Here is a 19,655-nt window from a genome sequence, read left to right on the forward strand (position 1 = left end):
TTTCCTCTCTGGCCCTTCTAATTGGCGTTGTGGTATTCGCCAGTGATATAGGCTTGGGTGCCGTCCTCGTCCAAAAAAAAAAATGCGGTTGCGAAAAGGTAATCGCCTATGCCAGCCGTGGTCTGTCGAAGGAGGAGAAAAACTACTCTGCCTCTGAGAAAGAGTGCCTGGCAATTATATGGGCGATTTCAAAATTTCGCCCATATGTGTATGGAAGACCATTCAAGGTTGGGACAAACCACCACGCGCTGTGTTGGCTCGCCAATTAGAATGACCCCTCTGGCCGTCTTGGGCGGTGGAGCTTGCGCCTGCAGGAGTGCGACGTTACAGTCGTCTATTCAGACAGAATGCAGTCGCAGCTCATGATTCAAGGTGGCATTCCTTTATAGGGATGTATTATACATCCCTATAAAGACGAGTAACCCATATTTGAAAAAAAAAAAAAAAACGTAAACTTGTGGACATCCAAGTGACATCGCAAAAATTATGTTTAAATAACACACCTGCAATGATATCGCATGGATGTTCACAAAAAATTATCTCAGGTGAAACATTGTATGGACATCGCAGAGATGTTCTAAAATGACGTTGGATGTTAGTGCCATTTGTGGATATCCTATAATCCTATGGATTTCCGTGGCTTGCTGGGTCGTGGCACACCTCCCTCGTATACCGACGACGTTGTGGTATTCGCCCGGACTTTCGATGAACACCTTGCAAGGTTGGAGGCTGTACTCGAGGCCATTCGCACGTCGGGGTTAACGCTGAAGCCTGAAAAGTGCCCTTTCGCGTACGAGGAGCTCAAGTTTCTGGGCCACGTCGTCAACGCCGCGGGAGTCCTACCTGACCCGGCAAGAACTTCAGCCATTGCCAACTTCCCAAGGCGGAAAGTTAGGGCGTGCGAAGATTTCTCGGACTGTGCGCATACTACCGGCGCTTCGTCGCAAACTTCGCACGCATTGCAGAGCCACTGACACGCTTGACGAAAGGTAGCACCCCTATAGCTGGGAAAACGACCATGAAAAAGCATTATGCGAGCTGCAAAAACGCCTGCAAAGCCCGCCCGCGCTCGCTCATTTCGACGAAAATGCCGAAACGGAAATGCACACGGACGCCAGTGATATAGGCTTGGGTGCCGTCCTCGTCCAAAAAAAAAAAAGCGGTTGCGAAAAGGTAATCGCCTATGCCAGCCGTGGTCTGTCGAAGGAGGAGAAAAACTACTCTGCCTCTGAGAAAGAGTGCCTGGCAATTATATGGGCGATTTCAAAATTTCGCCCATATGTGTATGGAAGACCATTCAATTGTGACAAACCACCGCGCTGTGTTGGCTCGCCAATTAGAAGGACCCCTCTGGCCGTCTTGTGCGGTGGAGCTTGCGCCTGCAGGAGTGCGACGTTACAGTCGTCTATAAATCCGGCAGGAAACACTCCGACGCCGACTGCCTGTCGCGCGCCCCCATCGACCCACCACTAAAAGACTCGGATGAAGACAGCGCGTTCTTCGGAATCGTGACGGAGAGCGACCTGGCCGCCCAGCAGCGTGCCGACCCCGACTTACGCGTCATAATCGGCTACCCCGAGGGATGCAACGTCGCCGTACCTAGCACCTTCAAACGCAGCTTACCAGCATTCAGCCTGAAAAACTCCGTTCTAGTGAAGAAGAATTTCAGCCCCGGAACAAGAACGAATTACCTTGTCATCCCTGCAGAACTTCGTGACGATATTTTGGAAGCGTGCCACGACGACCCGTCTTCCGGACATCTCGGACAGGCTGCACAATTGGAAAAATCAAAGCGAAGTACTACTGGCCCCGCCTTACATCCGACGTCACCCACTACGTCCGGAGCTCCCGTGACTGCCAGCGACGAAAAACGCCACTGACGTCGATACCCGCCGGACTCCTGCAGCCGATCGCCGTCCGATCGAGGCCCTTCCAACAGATTGGAATGGACCTACTGGGCCCGTTTCCTACGTTACGATCTGAGAACAAGTGGATTGTCGTAGAAACAGACTACATGACGCGCTACGCAGAGACCGCCGCTTTTCCGAGGGGGACAACACTGGAAGTCGCAAAGTTCTTCATAAGCCCAGTTATGCTGCGACATGGAGCCCCGGAAGTCCTAATCACACACCGCGGAACGGCCTTTACTGCGGAGCTGATGCAAGGAATATTGCGCTACAGCAACACGGACCACAAAAGAACGACGGCGTACCACCCCCAAACGAACGGTCTAACGGAACGTCTGAACAAGACAATCGCAGATATGCTGTCAATGTACGTTGACGTTGAACATAAGATTTGGGATGAAGTGCTCCCGTATGTCACATTTGCGTACAACACGGCTATCCAGGAAATTACACAGATGACGCTGTTCGAGCTTGTCTACAGAAGATGGCCAACCACGATGCTTGACGCCATGCTTCCGCATGTAGAAGACGATACCCTCAACCCCGACGTCCAGGGATACCTTCAGAGTGCAGAAGAGGCCCGCCAGCTCGTTCGAGTTCGTACAACGGACCAGCAGCTCGGATCCGAGAAGCTGAGTACCACTCAGGCGATTGTGTTTGGGTTTGGACTCCCATCCGACGAGGCGGACTCAGTGGGAAGCTTGTGCGACGGTATTTTGGACCCTACCAGATTCTACGACGTGTCAGCCAACCTACCTACGAGGTGATCCCCGATGGTGATTCCGGAACATCACTACGACGCACTCGGCCCGAAGTCCACGTGGTTCCTTTGAAACCTTACTATGCAAGATGACGGACTTTTTGTTGTTTGTTCGGACTGTCTTTTGTTTTAGCATCGGGTCGATGCACTCGTAGAGGGGGGGTAATGCCGCGAACCATGTATGCGTTTGTTTATTCACTGATTGTTTTTACTGCCCGTCTACGCCCGGCTCTGTTATCTGTGTCAAGCGAAGCGTGTCTTGCATTCTTTACAGTTATGCCGTACGGGCTATCTCATTCAGATAAGCAGACTGTTTCGTGTTAACGTCACCAGCCCAGAATAATCTTCTCTGATCTACAATGTTGTGGATGTAAATCGACGATTCCAGAAACACTCGCGCCGAAAGATAAAAGCCTGCAGAGCAGACGCCATAGCATTCCGATCGTCGACGCTCGCCCGCACATGTCACTTTGTTGACTGCTGCTTCTCCGCATGTGTATTGTTTGAGTTGTTAGGGGAGCACAAGTTCGCTCCAATGAACGTGTTTTCCTTCAAGACAACTGCGTCGTCTCTGGCTTCGTGACAATATGTCGGCATACAGGCCAGAGACAAAAGGCACTCACCGAATAAGTATGTGGGCGACCTTAGCTGAAAGTGCACATTATTTGACATTTTAACATGAGCTAACATTGTTTACCACAGGTTCCCCCCCCCCAATTTTGCAAGTGCCCATACAGGAAGCCGGCGTGAAGCATAAAAAAGCCCTATGCCAGCTATGGTGACATCTGAATGTACATTCAGACAGAATGCAGTCGCAGCTCATGATTCAAGGTGGCATTCCTTTATTTCCCAAAGAGGAGCAAAACACAATGCAAAAACTGACTGTCGTGCATGTGACACAAAATGAGAGGCGCTCCCACCTTTACTTCGGCCAGAAAGACAGAAGAATCGATTGGGACAGACGAGCCACAAGCGAAATGAGCAGCCGAACTATTTTGCTCGCATGCAACATTCATGCGGGGGAGTTAGCAGCACACAACAGTAAACAAGGAATAAACAAATAAGGCTTAATCAAGGCTCAATCTGCCAAGGTGCAACAAAGTGAAGGCACAGCCTCCCTGAGTACCAAACAGCAGAAGGCAACATAACACAAAAGATGGTGCCATGCGCACGCACCTGCTCACTGCAACTATGCACAGCTGAATAACCAGCACAATGGGGGCGGCATGGTCGAAAAGCACGCCAGTCCACATTGTGAAATGCGCAGCCTCCAATAAGCAGACCATTTCAACAAGAGAAAACATGCTCCAATTGGGCATCACATGCATGCATCCCTTGAGGAGCCAGACTGCATGGTTTAGGCCAAAATGTGCACAACACACCACACTAGGCGATCAGAGTGCAAGGTCACACAGGAGCATGCCCCTTTCGCACAAAAACAGAACCACTCTGCCTCTTGTACCTAGAAGCTAACCAGCCTCCCTTGCCTGCATCCCTCCCATCTTCAACCTGCCCTTCACTCCCACTTCAATCAATGAACACCCTATAAAGCACAAAATTCAAAAAGAAAAATATCTTGCCAGAGTAATAAAAAAATTGCCCTGAAAATTTCACGTTTTGCTTTGGGTGTTGCTACACTGTTATATCAAAATTCAATGCACCGCTACATGATATTCCCACATAGAAAAACTTAATGCTAATAAAAAAAGACTACACCAGATTTTCACTCCAAATTTCTGGGCTTCTGTTTGACCCTACTATGTGCAGCGATTAGCACAGAATTCAAGGTCTCAATGTAACACAGAACAGATTCCCAGCAGGAAGAACTGGCCGTATGCATTGTACTACATTGCAGGACTAGAGTGATTAAACATTCTCTAGCAACAGTTAACAAAGTGCTTCATTTATATATATCTTGCAGCATGCCAAACTGAAGTCTGCTAAACACAAACGTCAAGTACATCGAAATAGAACTGGGCTATCCAGAAATAGTGTAACAAGGTGCAGCAGCTTGGTGGTTCTTTGTCTAGCAGACCATAGTTCCACCAGCAGCTGGCATGTTCTCCTTTGGGCGCATTTGCACCGTACACGCACTATCCCTGCACAATGCACAGCACAAAATCGAGATTCTGCTCTCAACATTACACTTCCTTTACACTCCTACCACTCCTATTAGGCAAAGCAGACTCGCAGAACAGCAAATCTAGCCCCACAACAACACTAGAACAGAAAAAGTATTCATAAATGCGTCAACCTGCAAATAAGCAAAAACAGCGTCTCTAATGGTGCGGCGTTCAAAGTTTTTTGACAGGCGAAACTTACACAGGCTATTGTGAAAGGCGCGGTACATCATATTCACACTTTATTTGCCTCCACGTAAGGCCATGCAATGTGCACATTTGCCAAACCACACAAACAGTTGATTAGGGCATAAAGCAAGTTCCTTAGCTATCAGAGAATTGGCAGGGTGTAATTGTGCAAACCAAGAAAGCTGTTAAATTCAGTGCAATGCTACACTGGAAAGAAAGGAACAAACAACAAGTGAGGTAGTACTGGACTGAAGACCTATGGAAGTGCAACTTAACCAGTTTGTTCAAGGCCCACGATAATGGCAAAGCACACAGTTTTCTCCCCCCCCCCCCCCTTCCAAAAGGAAGTGCACTTTACCGCTTAAGTTTCACAAAAAGAAACAAAAATACAAGAATCCCTGCATCATCGAACCAGTCAGAAAATGCAAGACGCCTAAATTTGGCCACTTGTTTGCATTCTGTGATGCCCACCCTACCCAGACGTGCAACCACGGTTCGCAGGCGGGGCTGGAGGCGCCCAGACAGTGACCCCTTAGCTGTTCACACGATGGAATCATGCACACCGCCAGGTTACGTTGGGGGGGGGGCCCTTTGGTGTTGGCCCCTCCCAATCACGCCGTTTCAACGCTCCTGTGGACACGCACACGCAGGGGGGCCGCGTGACAACGTCGCAAGGCGCTCACTTCTTCTTGGCCTTCTTCTTCTTCTTGGACTTCTTGTTCTTGCGCGAGGCGGACTTGGCCTTGGCCGGTTTGTCGTCGGCCCCGGCGTCGTTGCCACCGGCTGCGGCCGTGGAGGAGGAGCCCTTGTTGCAGGCGGGCTTCCGGGGGCAGCTCGAGTCGGCGTGTCCGACGCGGGCGCAGAGAGCGCAGCGGGGGGCCGTGCACTCCCTGCGCAGGTGTCCCTTCTCCTTGCAGCGCAGGCAGAGTGGCAGGCGGCCCAGGATGGTCACGAGCGACGACGAGGCCGGCTTGAGCTTGAGCCGGTGCGGGACGTCCTCGACGGTCAGGCCCTCCTTGAGCGTCACTCGCGCCGAGACCGTGGCCCACTTGGGCGCCGCGGACGGCGGCAGCGCCCTGCGCTCGAACTGCCGCACGCTGCAGAAGTGCCTGAGCGCCTTCTTGACGGCCCTGTCGGCCACGTCGGGCGGCACCCAGTGCAGCGTGAGCTGCACCTCCCGGCTGCGGACGTCGATGACGAGGCAGCGCTTGCCCTTCACCGTCAGCTCCTTGGCCTCGAGCAGGCGGTCGAGGCTCTCGGCGTTGCGGAACCACACGTTCCACAAGTGGTTCCGCTGGATGACGCCGCAGCCGCGCAGGCTGCCGAAGATGGACAGCCGCTTGAACTCCTCCACGAAGTCGTGGATGTCGTACGGCCGCCCATCCACGTCGCAGTGCAGGTAGGCCGTCTTTATAGAAGACGCTGACACCGGCAGCGGCGGAATAAAGAATTTGTAATCGCTCAAATTGGCCACACTAGCGGCCGCAACGCTCGGAGACGCCATCACGGAATGTCCCGCCCGAGTCCCGAGTCGAGGCAGCGATGATGATGATGGATAGATGGTATGCGGCCGGGATGCGGCGTGCGCTGCGTCAGCGATGACTGTTGCAGGAAACGCTGCGAATCCCAGGGGCAGTTTATTTACTCACTCACTACAGCGCTGGGCTGACGGGGGCATTGTTGGAAGAGAAGAAAGCAGTAAAAACAAAAATCTGTTCCTGACCAAGGGTCCCGATCTTTTACTTGAGACCGCTTTCGTAGTTGCTGTGCGCGCTGGCAGTGGAATTTAAACTCCCACCCTGGTAAACGTACTCTTTCCTAGCGTTTTTCAATCGTTTTGTAAAAGTTGCTTGCTACAGAGGGCGCTACACAACAAGCATTTTCATTGCAAGGGGGAATTTGAGTATGTCCACGTGCCAGCGGTGTCTGCCAGTCACGTCAGTCACGTCTCTGTGGTCACGTGGCTTCAATCGTAATGCGCGCCTTGTTCGCGTGCGGCGTCGTGTTGTTGCGGGCCCATCTCGCGCACTATAACCGTATCTCGGTGGAGTATTAACTGTATGCTCTGTGGAGCTTGACCGAGCCTCCAGTAAGACGTCTTGCTGGGCGAGTTGGTTCATATTACAGCCTCCAGCCCTGTGCCGTGCAGTGTACAACGACGAACGTGGGCGTCATTCCGATGCGGAGAGACAGAGCGGACGGCTGCAGCTACGGCGGGGACTCGGAACACGCACGCTGGCTCTACGCAAACTGTCACAGGTAGAGCCTTTGCTCGGCGTTGTGCATGTTACGTAGTTTGAGCGCGCTGCCCTCAGAGCCGCGCGGAGGAAAAGTTATGCGTCATCCCAACTCTCGGTGCCCAGCGAAGCTGTTGCAAGGCGAGTAGTGGCGGTGGTGATCGCTTTGTGGCCAAGGCCGAGTCCAAACAGCGGTGTGGTGTTGGTGAGAGTCGTTGGAGTCGCTGTTTTTTTTTTTTTGCAAGACAAAACAGTCCTTCAGTTGGGCCTGCGACCTTGCTAAATTTGTGAGGAAGTGAGAATGCTGGTAGGGCGCATTCGGAAGCTTGAATGCACGATGATGCTGCGTGCGTACAAATGCCGTAAAAAGGGGCCGCTGCGTCGTCCAGTGCGAATACAGTTCAACCTGGGTATGGGGAACCTCTTTCTAAGGACTTCCTGGATTTAACAGTTTTCCCATTCCCCATTGCCAGCCCCATTGAAACCTCTATGTAACGAAGTCGCTAAGCCGATCAGTCAGTATGAACTACAATATGAATTACGACAAACCGTGCGCATTGTTGGTCTTCCTTTGTCCGTTTAGCGCAGTTTTCAAAATTCATAATGCACCAACTAGCCCAACAGCTGAAGCCGGTCAGTCATTGCTTTTGTCACTTTTACTGAAAGACTAGCCGGAGGAGGAATAAATGCTTATTTCACGAGCGCTGGTGCTGCTGTTAGGGCAGCCACCGGGTGGGGGCGTCCCTAGTCCTCCTGTCTAACCGACTGTATTGCCAGCTCTGTCACCCCGGAGCCATTTTCCTTCCTCCATGGGCCCTTGCAGCAGCCCGTTCCCTGTGGGGGCACCAGGTTCCCAGGCTTCTTCGACGGCCATGCCGATGCGAACTGCTGTTTCAAGCAAAGGGGCACTAAAACGCACCGCGGCGACGTCTGCTACGCGAAGGCGTCTTCCAGCTACAGAAGTCCGAAAAACGGTGAGCTTGGACTGCATCAGCCAATATTAAAGACCCAAGCTTAATGCGTGCCATCGCAGAACTACGAAACGGCGTTGAGTGTACTGTTGCCGCCTGCACACTTGCCCTTTTGGCTTCGCTACGAGAGTTTCACAACAAAATGTATACATGTCCTCCCGGTTGTCACTGCGATAAGAGCCAGTTAACTTTTCTCCCGCTCTATAGGAGTTAAGTGAAAAATAATGATGCTTACTTCGGTGTTTAGTGATAATTGAGTCACACTAAATAAATTTTGTTGAAAGAAGTCCAAACAGTTGAGCTCCCCCTTTTTACTTACGAGTCCATTCAGTCGCGTTCTGCCGCTAATATTCTTGACGGTCCCCGAAAGGGTACGCGCCCAATTCCCCGCCATTTCTGCGTCACCGCTGCTCCACAAAATGGTGCCTTCACGCATGTAGTAGATATATTGGCGTTGTTTTTGGCAATGCCGGGATGCTGCGCAAACAATGACGACTTCAAGCTTTACCTCAAGGCGATATTCAGTATTTGTGGGCCCCCCTGTAAGATTAGCATAAACATTCAGCATGCACTTACCTCGTTTCTCGCTCTACTTCTCCCCACTACACTCATTCTTGATTCCCCAATCACATACTGAATAGCCGATCAATTCCCAGTGGGTCACAAACCCACTACTGATCTCACCCGTAAAATTTTTCTGGCTGAATCGAGTGAAAGGCTGAAAAAAAAACTTTTGCGTTAAATTATTTACAAATGATTGAGGTGGTCTGAGAAAGACCATCTCTTGTGTAATTACCACTTTCGAGGAGCCAAATGTGTAGCAGACGATCAGAAAGTGTGAAAGCTGGTGAGGCCAACGCTTATTGGCAACAATGAACCAGGGAAGCGAAGTGAGAGAGACTATTGATCGCCGGCAAGAATTCACCGCCCCTTGGCACCTTTGCAGAGCAGGTTAGTTTCTGGGCGGGAGCGGCCTCTCCGTCCTCTACTTCTCCCCCTAATCGGAAATTGGAACTGAAAGCGCAAATTAGACACGGACAGAGAAAGGGGACAACAGGACGAGCGCTAACTACCAACAAAATGTATTTGGAAAAAACCACAATATATACATGCCACGGTTTCCACTTGCATACCACCACACATGCGCAGAGACACTTATAATCGCCTGAGATAACAGCGTTCCTTTTGAGAAAGGAATACAGATGGCGTGTTCACGCATCGAGACTGCAACCTATCTATTTTTTCAGCTTCTGTAATTTCTCTTGTTAATCTATCTTTATTCTTGCCGATTATGATGCATTTGTCGAAGAGCGGTTCGCAGTGCAGTTTGTGGCGACACGTGGAACAGTGCTGCGCTAACCATCTGCCACTCCCGTTTTTGACATTGCCAGAGTGCTCGCGAAGCCGGTCATTAACACAGCGACCAGTCTGCCCAATGTAACGTTTGCCGCAAGAAAGAGGAATTTCATATTCCACGTTTTCTGCGCATGTTGTGCGCTTACATATATCTTTTATACCGCAACGGCTAGAGCGTTGACCCCAGGGATTGCTCATTATGCATAACTTGCCCAGTTTTTCTGGGGCAGAAAAAAACACTCTAATATGGGCACGTCCGGCAATTTTCTTCAAGTTGTGTGAAATATTGTGGAGGTAAGGTATACTTTGAACCGCATACTTTGAACGGTTTTCGAGTGAGGCCGGCTGCTCTCCCTGCGTTTGGGCTCGCAACTTTTTTAGCAGGGACTCGGCAACAGCGATTTGCAACACAGCCGGATACCCCGAGTTGGACGATCTTTGCGATTGTTGACGGAGGCTGGTAGCCATTGAATGGTCGCACGATTTCTTGGTAGCGTTCTTAAAACACATGTTTATGATTCCCCTCTTCACCAATTTTGAGTGCGCGGAATGAATGGGGAGGAGTGGTTTGCTGCTGCTTGGTTGGTATGCCCAACAAGTGTGATCTGGGTGAAATGTCAACTTTATGTCGAGAAATTGTTTGAGTTATTAATCGGAAGTTCAAAAGTACACTCGAGGGGCCTAAAATTTTCTTTACCAATGGATAACACATCATCGGTGTGACATTCTAGAGCATCACAATTACAATCTACTTTGAAGAATAAATAATCATCCACAAAGCGAACCACACGAACGACATTCATGCTGTCAAGGCGGCCGGCCACAATGTTATCTAGTTTGGATAAAAACAAATCACTAAGAATCGAGGCAATGCATGAGCCAATGCATATTCCTTCGCGGCTTCGCGACCACCGGCTTCGCGAGCACTCTGGCAATGTCAAAAACAGGAGTGGCGGATGGTTAGCGCAGCACTGTTCCACGTGTCACCACAAACCGCACTGCGAAGCGCTCTTCGACAAATGCATCGTAATCGGCAAGAATAAAGATAGATTAACAAGAGAAATTAAAGAAGCTGAAAAAATAGATAGGTTGCAGTCTCAATGCATGAGCGCACCATCTGTATATCCCTTTCTCAAAAAGAACTCTGTTATCCCAGGCGATTATAAGTGTCTCTGCGCATGTGTTGTGGTATGCAAGTGGAAACCGTGGCATGTATATATTGTGGTATTTTCCAAATACATTCTGTTGGTAGTTAGCACTCGTCCTGTTGTCCCCTTTCTCTGTCCGTGTCTAATTTGCGCTTTCAGTTCCCGTTATGCGTCACCAACAGGCCCAAACCATGACCCTTTTCTCCCCCCACCCAACCCTGGAATTCGAGATGCAATGAAGGGTCTCCGGAGACAAAATGTGCAGTTTCTCGCAAACTGCAAGCCCTCGAAAGTGCCAGGGCACGCACTGTGGAGGGCCCATGGATGGGGAGGAGGCTCTGGCACCTGTGTGCTCGGCAGCACCACAGCTTGGAGCATTTAAAGGCACCGGTGGCGCAACTCCCAAGGCCGTGCAATCTGCGGTTCAACAGCACGCACAGCAGCAATTAGTCACGATAGCCATGCAGCAGGTGACTTAAAAACGTCAAAGCATGGACCCACGCTAACCCGAGACACTGGTCGCATTAAGGAGGCCGGTGGACCGAGCAGGCTGCTCCACACAATAGAGAACGGTGAACGTGACACATTTGCTGCTTCACGAGGTACCGCTCAGAGTGTTGGTATGTTTCCGGTCGTAAATCTGTCTGAAATTCAGTCCCTTCAGTAAACAGGTCTACCTGGACAGAAATGGAATCGAGAAAAAACGAGATCTGAACCCTTTTTGGTAATAGAGTGGAATCGTAGAGGTTTCTCGGACCTGTACAAAAGAGTCGTCTTCACCTCTACCTACAAACCTTGTGGCTGTGGTGGCCCTTCAGGAACCTGGTGCTCAAGCCACGAACACGGGCCATACCATGTTTCAACGAGACCCAATCAGCTGTCTGTTGGTACACAAGTTGCGCAGAGCTACGGATGTCGACCTTGGTGTCGACTGTTCTCACGCAATGGTTACGGTATGCCGCTAGTGGAAAACAGATGCTGAACATTTAGTGCCCACACAAAAGACGGGGGGCGGATTTTGCGGACACCTTTAGTCGGGCACTAGAAGCCGGGCAGGTTTCCCCACTCGCCAGGGGTACAGTGCGAGTCTGCTGGTGGGGCACGGGTCCCTTCCCCCCGACAGCGTTTACGGATGAACCGGATAATCACTGCCACTACAGGTTTGGGAGGCTTTCTGCCAGCACAGTGCTCTGCCCAGCTATCGTGAGACATTTTGACCCTGTGGTCAGTGGCATGTGCTAGTGGCACTGTGGAGGTGCCTCCCACGTGGTGTGGGCCCTCAGCCGAGAGAAGGCCCTGCTTGGTTGCCCCGACCTTCAAGCCCCGGGGTGGGCGGCTTTGACCAGCGGGGTGCTGTGGGGCCCACACCTCTTTTTCTGCTGCAGTGAGGGCAGGAGGGCCTGGCACGAACTGTGCGAGTCTACCCGAGAGCCTGCGAGTGTGGCCGTGTGCAGTGACCTGTGCCACAGGGCTGGGAGGCCCGGCTGGCATCGTTCCACACAGCACCTGCGGGCCGCCCACCTTCCCAAGGGCCACAGTGGCAACCCCTGCTGGCGGAACTTCACCTGGTGGGGCTGACTCGGGGTAAGTCAGAGGAGAAAGGCACCAACCAAGACTCTAAAACAAAAGGCGCGTGGGCTCCGTGGAAGTGTCGCTTGCTTGGGCCAGTTGGTTCGTAGGAAATCTTGGGGAAATCTGCGGCAAATAGTATGTAGACCCAAAGCAGCGAAAAGAACACGCACGCTGGACTAGCAACTGACATTTCACGTGACAGCAACTGGCAGATATATCAGTGGCTAGTCCAATGCTGCTGGAAACTGGCTGAAAATGCCAGGTCCACTTGCTGGACGTGCGGGGGAGCTTCAGAAATAAGCTTTGGCAGAATAAGGCTACCCTTACTCCGATCAAACGCTCATGAGTGAATAGCTGGTGTCATTTTCAGGTTTAGCGCTGTCGGATTACAAAGCCGGCAACATAATTTGGAATTTGACTTGCAGGGAGCCTTTTGATCATGACAATTTTTATTTATTTTTTTATTTATTTAGTTAAGTGCCCACAAACAGCATGATGCCTTCAGCGTGGTGCACAGAAGAAACAAAGGAAAGGATAGGAAAGGGAGATGTGTACAATGGGGAAAAAAGAGTATAATAAAAATAACATCAATGGAACAAACATTATATGGCTGGCTCGCACATGATTCTACAATGCAAAAGAACACACTCAGAAGATGTGTACCATAGCGAAAAAAGAGCATGATAAATGAAAATAACCTCAATGGAACAAACATTACATGGCTGACTCACATGATTTTACAACAGAAAGTACACACTCAGGCTTTAGATGTATTTTTAACAGCTTGCACAAAAGTGCTGTAACGATCAAGGATACTCAGATCAGGCGCTTCAAGTGAGTTGTAAAGGAGTTGCATTCTCTGGACAGGACTTTTATGATTGACGGCAGGATAAAATAGCGGCGAGGAACGGCATCGTGTGGGGACATGAAAATTGATGGAAGTTAGCAAATTGGCAGAGTCAACAGCTCCATGAATGAGCTTGTGAAGAAAGCACATATCGAGGAGTGTTCTTCTGTCACTCAGTCTGCTTAATCCAGTGTGGTCGAGTATTCTGTCATACGCGTAATATATTTTCCGGTAAAGGTAACGATCATAATAGATTTGAACAAATCATATCTGGACTCGTTCCAGAGACAGTGACAAGTATTGAGGAACAGAGTTCCAGACAACCGAGCAGTACTCTAGCCGGGAACGTACAATAGCCCGAAACGGACAAATAGCAGGTATTCTTTCAGTGAACTCTTTCGTGACACGTGTTACGAGTCCAAGGGATTTCATTGCATTGCTGGCTGTTTTTTCAATGTGGTGTTTAAAACTTAGTGATGAGTCAATGTGCACACCCAAGTCCCGCACTGTTGACGCTCGAGTAATGGAACCCCCATGCAGCTTATACAAAAATTGAATCGGCACCTGGCGACGATGGTATGATATCACATTGGTCTTTGATGGGTTGATTTTGAAGCATGTTTGCTGAACACCATGCTGACACGGTGTTAATGTCATCTTGTAGAAGAGAGCACTCACCAGCCCTGTCTATAGGCCGAAAGGTGTTAATGTCATCAGCAAAGAGGAGCATTTCAGAGTGTTGTATGCGCTCAGCCAAGTCATTGATAAAAATCAAGAACAACAAGGGGCCCAGGTTGCTTCCCTGAGGCACTCCAGAAGTTGAGCGAAATTCACCAGAGAAACAGCCCTCAACTCGTACAACATTTGTATGGTTAGACAAGTAGCTTTCAAAAAGCATCAAGTACATCTTACATATTCCATAGTGATCCGGTTTCTGCAACAGCAAGGAATGTGACACAGTGTCAAATGCCTTTAACAAATCAAAGTAGATTACATCAATTTGGTGTCTTGAATGCACTGCAGGGACCACTTTGCTAAGAAAAGCACACAGATTTGTCACAGGTGAACGATGAGGAATAAAGCCATGTTGTTGTGTACACAGCTTCTGGGAGAAGTAAGAGTAGAGACGGCTGTACAAAATAAGCTCCAGAACTTTGGACAGAGAGCAAATCAGTGACACAGGTCGATAATTGACCACAAGGGAAGGGTCGCCAGACTTAAATATGGGTGCAACAATTGAGTGTTTCCAAGTGGTTGGAAAGACTCCAGATTGTATACAGAGGTTGAAGATGGGTCTCAATATGGGTGTAAGTATTGGTCCACAGCCCTTAACAGTGAAGCTAGGGATGCCGTCATGGCCACATGACTTTTTGGCCTTCATTTATCTAAGGGCTTCACGGATTTCCGTTTCTGTCACTGGCGTTGCCGCCAGGCAGTCTGCCTGTAAGGTCTTATCTGCATAGTCAGTGTTGCCAGTATTAACAGCTAAAAAACTGGAGCTGAAGTGGCTAGCCAACAGGTTGGCAATTTCTGTTGCGTTGGTACACGCCTTGCTTGCAGCTGTGTGGATCGTTGAAATTTTAGATGATCGTGAGCCATAACTGTGCATGAACCTCCAGAACTGTCTGGGGTCCTGCCTCAAAGATGTTTCAACTCTGTCAATGTAGGCTTGCCTGTCCCGTTTCAACAGCTGCTTGGCCTGTCTTCTACAATCGCTGAACATTTTATACGCTGTTGGGCAGCCTGATACTTTGTGAAGGTGGTGCAGGTGTGCCTTTCGCTTGAGACAGTGTCGCAGCTCTTTAGAGAACCAAGCCGGATACACGGGTGGACGGGAAGTGCGCTGCGGGATGAGCCTGGCCATTGCGTCTTGCAGTGCAGCAGTCAATTTGGCCGTGGCCAATTCTGCACAGTGGTCACTGAGCACGTCTGACCAGTCGTAGTCTCTTAGGAACACATACAGTCCGAGGTAGTCCCCACGGTCAAATTGAAACTTAGTTTGTGCATGAGGAACGTGCGTCACCACTTTCAATGAAAACACTATCTCTAACGGAGGATGATAACTATCTACCCATGTTAGTGGAGCACATGCCCTCTGGACACAATCATCAGGAGAGGATGTTAGTATGATGTCAAGAAATTTTCCCTGGTTGTTTGGGCAAGTGTTTTTTTGATATAGGCCATGAAACATGATGAAGTCTAACATAAAAGATGCTTTCGGGCGTGACGCAGCAGTAACCTCGTGAACACCTGTAGCTGCCCAATCCATCCCAGGCAGGTTAAAATCACCACAAATACGGACATTATATTTCGAAAAGTCTACAATTTGCTCAAGGCTCTGAAAATGGTCAATGAAGTTGGTAGCATCATAAAGAGGTGGAAAATAATAATTTCCCAGTAAATAGCTGGTGCCATTTCTGGCGGATACCTCAATCCAAACACTTTCCTCGTAAAGCTCTAGATCACCTCTACGGCGCACGTTAAGCGAGCTGTCCACCGCGATTAGCACACGCCCTCCTCTTTTTTGCTTAGTCGCGGCATAATTGCAGTCACGGCGGAAGACTGTGTATCCATGTGTGAAAAATTGAGTACTTGCGCAGGAATCGTCCAGCCATGTTTCCGTGAGGCATATAATGGGACAGTTGGTGGTGGCTACATTAGAGTAAAATGCGTCGGCCTTCGTTCGTAGGCCGCGGACATTCTGGTAATAGATGGTGCAAGTAGGGTCCGACATGCTTATTCAGAAGTGTCTTTCTGCAGCACATCCTGCCGGCCGTGCAGCGCTCCGAAGAAAGGGCGAAAAAGACGGCCTTCGGGCCATGCCTCGGGCGTGTTGACGCCGTCGAAATGTTGCTCCTCGATCGCGACATGAAAGGAAGAGTAGCTGGGATGCCGAGATGGTAGCTGAGTGCACGTCACTTCCGTTTCAGAGGTCTTTCAATGACGAAGTCAAGTCCAATGTCGTGGTGCCGGGAGCCAGGCGCGTCACGAAGAGTGCACGTTGTCGTGGGGGTCGCACGACCGCCGGCCGCACGACCGCCGCCAGAGTCTACTTTGAGCTGCGGCTGACATTAGGCCTAGCATGCCTTCGGCGCTGAAGCCGGAAGCCGTCGTCGTCTTCGGGGGCCTCAGCCGACTCTGGCGGAGGTGCCTCGTGTTTAGAGGCCGTTCGATTAGTACCTGGAAACTGTGAGGGCCTGGTTGACAGGGGAGGCGCCGTGCCTTCCCTCTTGTCAGTCGCCGCATACTTTCGTGTGGCGGTTAGCACGCCTTGTCATCCGACTTCAGCGAGGTCGAATATATTTGTGTGCCGGCTAGACCCTGTGGGTCCACACGATTCACGCTCACCGCTGTGCGTAGAAGCTCCGAGTTTCGAGAAAGATGGAGCTGCAATGAGGCAAAGTCGGCTGCGGAGTTCACTTGTAGCTTGCGTAGCAGCTCGGTCGTTCGCTCAGTTTGTTGCCGGAGTGACGCGTTTTCAGCTCTCAATTCACCGACCTCGGCTGTAAGGCTGTCAATCTTCAAACACAACTGTTGTATCATCGACGTGAATTCGCCGCTCGGCAATACGGGTGCAGCTTCGTCGCCGGTGTTGGGTCGCGGCACTTCGAAGCTGGCGGTACGTTTGGTGGCCATCGAGGCGGCGTCTCGTTCGCACGCTTTGCACACATATGCACTCATGCTGGTCGTCATCAACTCATCGTAGGCGTCGCCGACGATGGTAACGCATTTGCAGTGGAAGTGCATGTTGCATTTGCAGCACTCGATATATTGTTGGCGGCCGACAATCGACTCAGAGCATTTTCCGCACACACACTCCGGCGGCGCCATCTTGATGGTAATGGCAGGCTTTTTGTCAAGCACAGCAGCCACATCCACCCTCGCAAAGACGCGCATCTCAGCTCGCAAAAAACACCCCCAAAAATCTTATTGTCACCAAAGCAGGAAAATATAAACTGATTCTACAACTGTAGTGCCTACACTAACCACTTGGCTGCATTAGATGCACATGAATCAACTACGTCAAAATTGGCAATATAAACATCGATCACCGCTGATCAATTTGACTAGGTGTGGTAACGACAGAGTTCAGGGGTATTATATAATACTTCCGTATTATCTTGAGTGCAATGCCTTTGACCCGCCGCGGTGGCTCAGTGGCTAGGGCGTTGCGCTGCTGAGCACGAGGTCGCGGGTTCGATTCCCGGCCGCGGCGGCCGCTTTTCTGATGGAGGCGAAAAGCAAAAACGCCCGTGTGTACAAGATTTCGGCGCACGATAAAGATCCCCAGGTGGTCAAAATTAATCCGGAGCCCTCCACTACGGCACGCCTCATCGCCTGCGTTGCGTCGGCGTGTTAAACCCTACAATCAATCAATCAATCGAGTGCAATGCCTTTGTATAGAATGCACTTATCTGAAATTTCCAAGTGTTCTCAATGAAATCAAACAAGAAGCTAAACACTTGAGTGCTTACAGTCGCACTCAAAATGGAGGGGGCTAAAACAGCAAAGAATTGCTGCGAGCTCATGAATGTGGGAAACTTTCTTTCGTGGCAGTTGAGAAAGCTGTACACTGCTGCATAGGATGCTCTAAGCGAAAGCGCACATTCAGCTCAGCTCTTGCCATGGGGACATGTTTTTGTGTCGGCCACACAGCTGCACCATTGAGCGCCAAACTTGTTTACCTGTGCCATCCTGCGTCGAACTGCCCCTGTCGAACACATCGAAGAACACGTTTATCAGCGCCGTCCTACGCCGCAGCTCCTGAATTCAGCCGCTAGATTTCTCCCATGGTCGAAATTGTGGGTGAAACATCGTGTTTTCCGTTTCGTCAAGGTGGTTATCGTTTCGGCTATCATCAGGACTATTAGCGGCTACAGAAGTTCGCTTTGGCTTAGCTGTAAATCCGCAGGCACTAAGCGTGCTCTTCGTGTTTGCGTTGCATTCCTTTGCGTTGCATTTGCATGGTTTTGTTTGCCGGTGCCGGCTGCTGCACCACAATCAGGGTAAAATGACCAAAAGCAATGTGTATTTGTATCTCATCGCAAATAGGTAGAATGCTTTTCGCATGAAAGGTTGCATTATTTAGTCATAAATTTAGTCGCCCATTTCTGACGACCACAGCTTTGCTGCCCGCAACTTTCCGCAGGTGCACGTATTGAACAAACAGGGTCTTGGACACTTTGCCCCCGCTGGTTAATTCGGTTCATCTTTGTTGCGAGGTAACTGCTCATTGTTGCCTGTGAACATTGGGCTTAGCTGTGCTCAGTGAAGGATGGTCCAGCTTTAGTCATGCCTTCTAGCACGCCCTAGTACCATGCTCTACTGCTTAAGTTTGTGGACTCTCGCAAACCTGAGACAGGCGAAGGCGACGCTCTGTTTAGCTCCATGCACTGAAACCGCGAGCAAACCTTGTTTTTTGGCATTCAGTCGTGAGTTGGCCTGAACACTGCCGTTTACCAGACACAAAGCAAGGCCTGTGATCTGATCCCCTTGGACTGTGCGCGTGCGGTTTGACCTTTCGACGGTGATAGCACGGCTGGGGACAAAGGGAGATACCGTGTTTACTCGCGTAATGGACGCACCCCAAACTTTAGTCGTCAAAATTAGGTTTCTTTCTTTCCCCGCGTAATAAATGCAGCCCCAACGGTCCAACCCTGCAGTCGATGATTTGGGCTGGGTTTCAGCAATTATTTCGCAATAAAATAAGCATAACGCCACCTATCTGTAACTTCATTCAGGACTTCATCAGAGTGGTTTCTTGGGCGAGTTGGTCATTCATCGTGTGAGTAAGCGCAAAATGAATAAGGACGAACGATGTGAACGAACGAAGCGCCGTGTCCCGTTCACTTCGTTCGTCCTTGTTCATTTTGCGCTTACTTACACGATTCATTCAGGACGCTTAGTTTCATTGAAAGCATGCGCGGTACGCCCACACCACGACCCAAAACAAAAAAACTCATAGGCGGACGCCATTGTTTGATGGTGATAACGATGTGGCTGGCCGTCTTTACATGAGGCACAAGCCCGGTTCACCAATCCAGAGCTACAGCCAATTCGTATCCAGTTAAAATCGCACGTATGTGCTCCGCTGCTGGCGCGGCGCAGTCATGTAGGCGTTGTGAGCAGCTGTCCTTGCCGTTTTCCTTCTACCGTTCTTCATAGCCAAGAGAAAAAATTATGTTTGCTTGTTTGGTCTTGAAGCCAAGTCGTCCTATCTTAGTCGCGAGCACGCGGTCATGTTAAATGCAAGCACGCGTGTCTTGCCTGCCAAAGGTCAGTAGCTGCCGGGCCCTCTCGGAGGATAAGATAACGGCACTGCTCCTGCCACAAGCGAGAGGCGGGCTTCCGACTGCCTAGCAGTTATCTGCAAGTAATCAGCTCGGTGGACACGCCTTGTTGTGCAGCAATACGTTTTGCGCCTGCATTTCTTCACCGCCCCTCCATAACGCGTTCTTTGCGTGCAGTGAAAAAACAGATAACCATTGGTATGTTTGTTGATGCCAGCTTGGTCGCTGATGTGACACCCTCTCAGAGGTTGTGCAGCA

Source organism: Haemaphysalis longicornis, unplaced genomic scaffold (genome assembly GCF_048455015.1).
Source record: "Haemaphysalis longicornis isolate Haplotype H1 unplaced genomic scaffold, Haemaphysalis longicornis Haplotype H1 scaffold_14, whole genome shotgun sequence".
Classification (NCBI taxonomy): Eukaryota; Metazoa; Arthropoda; class Arachnida; order Ixodida; family Ixodidae; genus Haemaphysalis; species Haemaphysalis longicornis.